This window comes from Sinocyclocheilus anshuiensis, unplaced genomic scaffold (genome assembly GCF_001515605.1).
Source record: "Sinocyclocheilus anshuiensis isolate Anshui unplaced genomic scaffold, SAMN03320099.WGS_v1.1 scaffold702, whole genome shotgun sequence".
In the NCBI taxonomy this organism is placed as follows: domain Eukaryota; kingdom Metazoa; phylum Chordata; class Actinopteri; order Cypriniformes; family Cyprinidae; genus Sinocyclocheilus; species Sinocyclocheilus anshuiensis.
The window spans coordinates 3,466,266-3,474,180 of record NW_015548184.1 but is presented as its reverse complement, the minus strand read 5'-3'; the positions used below and the strand labels follow the sequence as shown (position 1 = coordinate 3,474,180).

The following is a 7,915-nucleotide window of genomic DNA, read 5'->3' as shown; positions in this document are numbered from 1 at the left end:
CAATGGGTGTGCCAGAACCCTCCATGCTCTTCGCACTTAGCAAAAACATCAGAAAACAGAGAAGGTCAGCATGGAGTGTTAAACAGTCTCCATGGTTTCAGTCTCGCTGTAGCAGCATTGAATCTTTCACCTCATAGTTGTCGACGGAAATAAGTTAGTTCACTTTTGCTATAAACAACATCTGCTTATGAATGGGTGTGGCAGTTTCTCACGGGGACCTTGGTGGGAAAAACATATATATGTTTTTGTTTGTTTCATCCTTATATAAGAGGGTGGAGACTTTACCTGCAGGGAAATGTGATCAGTCCTTAGGAATTAATGAGGTTGATTAGTAGGTAAGAAGTTCCTGGAATTCTCCAGCACATATTTGTGCATCAGTACAGTTTTGTTTTTCCAATCCCAATTCTTGTTTGTAAAGATTTTAGTGGCAAGATGACAGTCAAATGTCTAAGTCAGTCATGATATTGTTATTTTTATATTTTACATTTAGTGTCTGTAAAAATATAATGTGATGTAACCACCAAGCAAAAGGTATTTTTAAACACCTTGAATTCAGATGAGTGTATCTTAATCGTTTTACCAAAAAGTTTTAAAATATATATATTTAAGGTAATTTTTTATTAATTACATGAAAATTCGAATTATTTTAAGAAATCTAATTAAAACGTTTGTTCGAATGTTTGTTCGAGTCATTTTATGAGTCTGTAGATTTAGTAATTTTCATCTTTTTCTTGATTCAACAGAGCCCTGTTGAACTCCCTCCAGGAATCCTTGGCATTCATCTCAGCATATGGCATTTTTTATGCACCAGAATTGGGCAATTTTCTATCATACACACTTGCTCCTGTTGCAGCATCTGAAATAGCATACTTATTCTTCGCAGCTGCAATTATCTCAGTCAATTATCAGATTAGCGGTTGGCTGGAAAACTAGTAACTTCTCTACAGGAAACTGTTCTCAATTAAAGACCTACTGTAAAAGGAGACTGTATAGTGGCAGAGTTCACTGGTGTATGGGACACCCTCACAGCTAACAAATTTGAGTCTTTTATGTTATTATATCATATACATTATATTGGGGGAAATTGGTTAAATTAAAAATTTTTTTAACTAATACTTTTAATTACTTTTAAATTGATCAAAAGTGGCAGTAAACATTTATAATATAAAAACAATTCTGTTTTAAATAAATGCTGTTATTTTGAAGTTTCTAGACATCAAAGAATCCTGAAAAATAAATGTTTTTTTTCCACAAAAATATTAAGCAGCACAAGTGATTTTCAACATTGGTAATAATAAGAAATGATTTTAAGCACAGAATTGGCATATTGGCATACTTTCTGAAGGATCATGTGACACTAAAGACTGGAGAAATGGCTGCTGAAAATGTTGCTTTGCCATTAAACGAATAAATTACACAGAAATTCTAAAATATATTAAAATAGAAGAGTTATTTTAAATTGTAATAACATTTCACAATATTACTGCTTTTACTGTAGTTTTGATCCAATAAATGCTGCCTTGGTGAGCGTAAGAAATGTCTTTCAAAAACACAAAATCTTGCCCCAATCTTTTGAACAGTAGTGTATATAGATGCTATTTATACATACATAAAGATATACAGTAGATCGACATAGATATAGATATACAGATAGGTCAAAAATCTTATTTTGCAAACAAAATAAATCTAAAATGACAGATAAATAAAAGTTATTTTAAACAATCTTTACCACTTGTATAGATTTCCATTCCACATCTTAAGTGGGGTTAACTGAAGTATGACTTTCTTTTCATGCACATTCATCTGCTAACACACCTGGTGAGCTTTATCACCTCATTTCACCTCGGTTATGGTCTCAGCAGACAAGCACAATCTTGCCTGTGATATCCTCCTGTCTCCACCACCCATTACAGCAGATTTCTCACATGAACATATTTGTGCATCTTCAGACCGAATGGTCTGCTTTTGACAAATATGCCGTTGATAAGTGCACATCGCCCCACTCGTTCGCTAAGCTTTGGATGTTCTTGTAATTCACTCCTTTGTGTAAAAAGGGAGCTCTGGGTTTATGTAGGATGGGTCCAACTTACTGGTCTGTCTCCAGTTTTGCTCCCCCATGCTCCCTACTGGCTTTGAAGAGCCGCTGCAGTGGAGTGTAAATCAGCCCGTGGGACAGGTGGATATCTGCCAGCTGTGTGGAGATCCAGGCAGGATGTCATAGGGGACGGAGAGCTCTGGTAAAGACCACTGGATCTTCTCTAAAAGTGGGAGGAGAGGTGAAAATGATTGAATTGGACAAACATCATTTATGTTGTCTATTACGTCAACAGATATGATGCAAATGTGTCTGGCAGATAACAATAACAACTAGATTTATGAAGTTTTCTGAAGAAAATGGGAGTGGTGCTTATAGACAGTGTTGTAGTAAATGAGTCTGACAAAACCGGACTCAGTCTCATGTCTGATTTAAAGACCATATTTTCTATAACCAGTCGTGACTCAAGGCCGAGTCCAAACACTCCTGAAAATATGGTCATTGATGTTTTTGTTTTTAAAAGATGTCTCTAGTCACCAAAGCTGTATTTGAACCAAAACAGCAAAAACTGTAATAATGTGAAATATTTGTACAAATTGTTTTATTATATTCTAAGATGTTATTTATTCCTGTGATTGGTAAATTTTGGCAGCTATTTCTTTAGTTATTGTCACTTCAGAAATCATATATGCTGATTTTTGAAACTGTATTTTTTTTTCAGGATTCTTTGATGAATAGAAAGTAAAAATCTATTCTAAAAAAACAGGAAATATTTTAAATTGAAATCTTTTGTAACATTGCAAATGTCTTTACTGTCACTTTTGATCATTTTAATGCTTCCTTGCGGAATAAAATTATTTATTAAAAAAAAATAAATAAAAATACTGAACCCACAATTTTGAACAGTAGTGTATATATTATAAACATGTTATCTTGGATGACATTTTCTTATTTAATAGTTATTTGTTTATTTGTCAGTTTTAGGGACATGGCCTTTGCTCCTAGACCAACTAATGGCTTTTACTCTCCTCAGATGGCCAGTTTTGTGTACTACATAAAAACTAGCCATTTAGTAAAACAAAGTAACACACTAAGTTTCGATTTTGTTGTGTTATGTATTATGTTAAGTGACAGGCATAGCACCAAATTAGTGTTGGAAAGTATCTTAACTAAAAAAATGTTAAAGTGAGGCTGTGTATTTCAGTGTAGTTAACAACTTTTTGATAGCTGCTTGAAGTGTAGCTAACCACTCTTTCCAAACAGTAGATTCAGTGTAGTTCTGTACTGTGAACTGCTTTCAATTATGATTAGCATGTAGCTTGGCAAGCTACAGTTTCAGAGTCACTTCCCCAAACTGAGGCAAACACTCCCTGTTCAGTCAGTGATTCTCTCAAAGGCTCTTTCATTCTTCTGTTCTTCCATGTTTTATTCAGTGTGGAAAATCTTAGTTAATTGGTCTGGAGTTGGCTTTTCATGGCTGTTTCCTTAACAACAGGGGAAAGACCCCTTCTCCCTCCCCTTTTTTCTTTCCCAAACCCTGCCCATTTAAGGCTGTTCAACTTTTTCCCCTTTTCCTCCCTCTAGATCTCTCACTCTCTTTCCACGTCTTTCTCCCTTCTGCGTGTGAGGACTCTGTGACAGCTTTTCCTACTGCTTGTAGCGAACGGCTGAAGGGGAGTGAACACGCGGCTGCTTGTAATACAAACTCGAATACGCAGCTGAGCAGTCATTGGACAGGACTGTGAAGACCCTTCTCAGTTTGGGCTGCAACGTATTGATGCCGTCAGTTCTGGACTAAACTTCCCAAGAAGTCTGATGAAGTGTGTGATGCTGTAGGAGAACAAATTTGAGATTTCTGTGAGGTAAGTTTCTGACCTTTCGTCATGCCATATTTAGTGATAGCTATTACTTGATATAACTTTAGTAAACCTGTTGAACTCTATGAAAATTGATAAGATATAAGAAATGTTCTGTGATGTTCTGCACTGCATTTCTATTTTGCATTTCAGTAAAGATATATAAACATCCTTAAAACAAGATGTATTTTCTTGAGAGGCAAAATAGTATTTTTTTTCTGAAAACATGTCTTGAATTAATTTTATTTTTGTATTATCAATGTTCTTGTTTTGAGCATAAACCTCACTTTGTAAGACTGTGTAAAACCAGAATTTTTTTTAAAGAATGTTACATCCTAATAACTTAAGCAATTTTGCTATTTTTTATACTTTGATATTTTGTTTATGTATATTTTTATTTTTGATTTATACAACTAAAATGCATTTGATTTATTTATTACATGAATGTGATGCTGAGTGTTGTAAATATAGAGCTCTGGCACATGTCACATCTCTATGAATTTGTTGACTCATGTGCTCATGAATCATGTCCTGTAAGGTTATGATTTATGAATTCACCAATCAGAGATATCATCTTTGCAGATGGAAGTTATTTTAGATTGCACTGCATGAAGCATGTGGGTGTATAAATGTTTTCTTATATGAGAGTTTGATCCAAGTTCTGGACAGAAGCATCCCTAATATAACTGAGTTGTGTTAGGGCCAGAGCTGCAGCTGTAATGTTTTGGTTAATGTTTTAAATTTACCTTTGACATGAAAATCTATTCAAAGTCTCGCACCTTTGAGCAGCTGATTGTTAAAGTCTTTGTTCGTTTTGGCATACAGTGTTAGTCTTGATTTATATCCCGATGGAGAGATGTGCAAAACTCGCAGCTGCTTTTTGTTTAGAGATGGCTGACTTGTGTTCAAATCCATTCAACCCTGCTCTGAGCATCTGCTTTCTTCCACAGACGCTCTCTACTGTTGATCAGTGAGTCACCTTATCTTCTTTAGTGCTGGTAGATAATATAGTCTGTCGATTTAGGGAAAGTCAGAGGTCAGTGTCTAATCTAAATGCATTTGTAAATCCTGCTGTATCCACATTTTTGTGATGATGACTACAGCAACCCACGTACTCACAAAATATAGTGCTGACTAAGTAATCATCCTATGACTTTTGATATTATGTTAATATTATATACATATTATATTGCATTGCAAATCTTCTTAAGTTTTGTGCAATGAGCAGCTCGAAAGTAATACAATAGTTTTGTGTGAGACCAAAATGTATCAGACCAAACAAACCAAAATGTATCACTTACCACATTTATTATTATTATATTCACTTATGATATTCCCTTCCACTCTTAAAGGCACACTCCACTATTTTTGAAAATAGGCTCATTTTCCAAGTCAACATAACCAACTACACAAACTTAGTGCCGGTCACGTTGGAAGTTACCTAGCTGGGGACTATTTTCAGGCGCTATCATTGTAATATCATTATAATATCATTGCGCCTGCTGCACCCATGGTACGGCAGCAAAGTTCCTTGATTATTACGTCGTCATTTTTGAGCGAGATGCTAATGGTCTAATCAGATTCAATGATCTATGCTAAGCTACAGCTAAAAGTGCTACCGCCAGACCCGGAGATCGGCTGAATGGATTCGAAAACGGTAAAACTCAACTGTTTAACTCTAGGGGAGTATTATTTTCAAAAATAGTGGGGTGTTCCTTTAAATGAAATATGGCACCATTAGATGTGTTGAGATTTGATGTCAATGACATTTGGTCACAAGTATCAGTGGCATCAATCACTGATGTGCACTTTTACTCTCTGAATTTGTCTCGGAGGTTCTGAAAATGACTACATTTTGATATATATGCTTAATTCTGCACACTCTCATTGGCTCTCAAATGTATCAACTCTCAAATGACTGCTTTGAAGACAGGGAAGGGCTTTGCTATGCCTTATCTAAGTTTGTTTGATTCAGAGGAATATTTACACTGACACTCCTTTTGCTCTGAAGATTTGAAAAGTTTAATGACTATGTCAGTCTGTGCTTTTAAATGCATCCCCAACATTCTTTCTCTCCACATCTCTGTTTTTATGAGCTTGTGGATTTCGATTGAGAGAATAAATCCCTAAATCCAACAATACAGCAAACCCCAGATAATATAGCACGAAATGCTCAGTTAATGCCATTGGCTTGATTTGCAAATGCATTGAGAGTGTCAATCTTGTTTAATGGAGCAATATTAAAGTTAAAGGGAATTAGTAAATCCCTTGGAATGAGATTGAACATGGGTGTGTTTAAGTTAAACATCATTCATTCTTTGTATGCTGTTCTTTTTTCTGTTCTTTATATATATAGTATATATATATATATATATATATATATATATATATATATATATATTCAATTTATTAAAAGTATCTAAAATATATCAAGGTTTCCACAAGTGTTTTCAACATTGCTAATAATAAATGGTATTTTAGCACAAGATCAGCCTGTAAGAATGATTTCTGAAGGAACATGTGTCACTAAAGACGAGTAATGGCTGCTGAAAATTCAGCTTTCTTAAAAAAAGAGAGGGAAAAGTATGTAATAGAACTTAATAAAAAAACAAATAAGAAAAGTATCAGAATCCTGATCAGTGATTGGTTACTCCTAAATACCTTAGCCAATCACAGCTTTCTTTGATCTGTTTGCTCTCACAAACCTGAGTATTTGTGCTATGTTAATGCTTTAATAAAGCTCTGTGGCCAGTATGGGGTTAACAATGCCCACCCATCCATGGGAAAGATGGACCACATGTTTTGTGTCGTACAGTAATCAGAGGGTCTGCATAATGGATCCAACATGTTTCTTGGGATCTCCAAAGGCCTCCAGGCTCAGATCGATCTGCAGATGAGAACATTGTGCTATTTGTGGAGCTTTAGAGCTGGGATCACCTGAGGGTTAGTTGTCTCTTCACCCACAAACTTTCTGTGCTTTTTACACCGAACCCAAACAAGCAGGAACAAGACTGCAGATGCACGTGATTAATTAAATCCAAATAACTCTGGCTCTCATTTTCATAATAGGTCTCCTTAGGGTTTTAAAACTAAAACAAATCTTAATTGCTTTTATTTTGGGGTTTTAGTAATGGGTAGAGACTGTGTTGTGCTCTCATCCATTCCCACATTCCCATATAGAGTGTTTTGGCCCTGTTGACCCTAGAAGTGGATTGAAGCCAAAGATCAGGGTACATGAAACACACATTATTAAAAGAAGTGTTTTTCTACTCTGCATTTGCATAGAAAACTATTGAGGCTCTTTGGCTCCATTGAGACAGACATCTGGTCCACATTAACACCCAAGAGCACAGCCTTCAGCCACACAACCCCCACTGACACCCCAGGCTGGCAAATACACCCTCTGTTATATTAGGATCATTGAATGGTACCAAACACCCAACATAAGAAGAAAGGCTTTTAACTTTTAGTAGCATTATTGAAGTTTTGAACTGAGTCTCAATTTATATACTGACACTATGCACTGAATGTATGTACAGGACTTTGTTGATGATGGGGAAGTACTTTGAAGTATGTATACAGTTCGTCTGTGTTGTAATTCCACTGCCATGACATAAAATTGCATCTTATGTAAATATTAGCATTAAGCTGACTTCATTAGCCTACTTAACCTTCATTATTACTTCACTTTTCAGTCCATTTGTTTAAAAAACATATTTTTTTTTTCAAATGAAAAGATAATTTCACATACTTTTTTATGCAGCTGGACATGTGATCTCAGAGCATGCCTGTCCACATGAGGGGACCCACTAAAATAATACAATTCATTTAATTGTTTATTTAATTTATTTATAGTAGTATATGGCTGGTCATGTGATCTCAACTTGTAAGATCCCATGAGGTGGCCTGCTTCATATGAATATACTGTATATATATATATATATATATATATATAGTAGGGATGCTCCGATCCGCCTTTTTCGCCTCCGATACCGATTCCGATACCTAGGGTTCGGTATTGGCC

At 35.4% G+C, this 7,915-nt stretch overlaps 1 protein-coding gene across 1 annotated transcript in view; it reads left to right on the top strand.

Moving 5' to 3' along the window:
* The first annotated feature begins 3,620 nt into the window (after nt 1-3,620).
* Nucleotides 3,621-7,915, top strand: part of eva1ba (eva-1 homolog Ba (C. elegans)) — a 12,178-nt gene continuing 7,883 nt past the window's right edge. The window contains exon 1 of the mRNA XM_016508093.1: nt 3,621-3,897. The gene's annotated coding sequence lies outside the window, so the exon portion shown is untranslated. The remainder of the gene's footprint in view (nt 3,898-7,915) is intronic.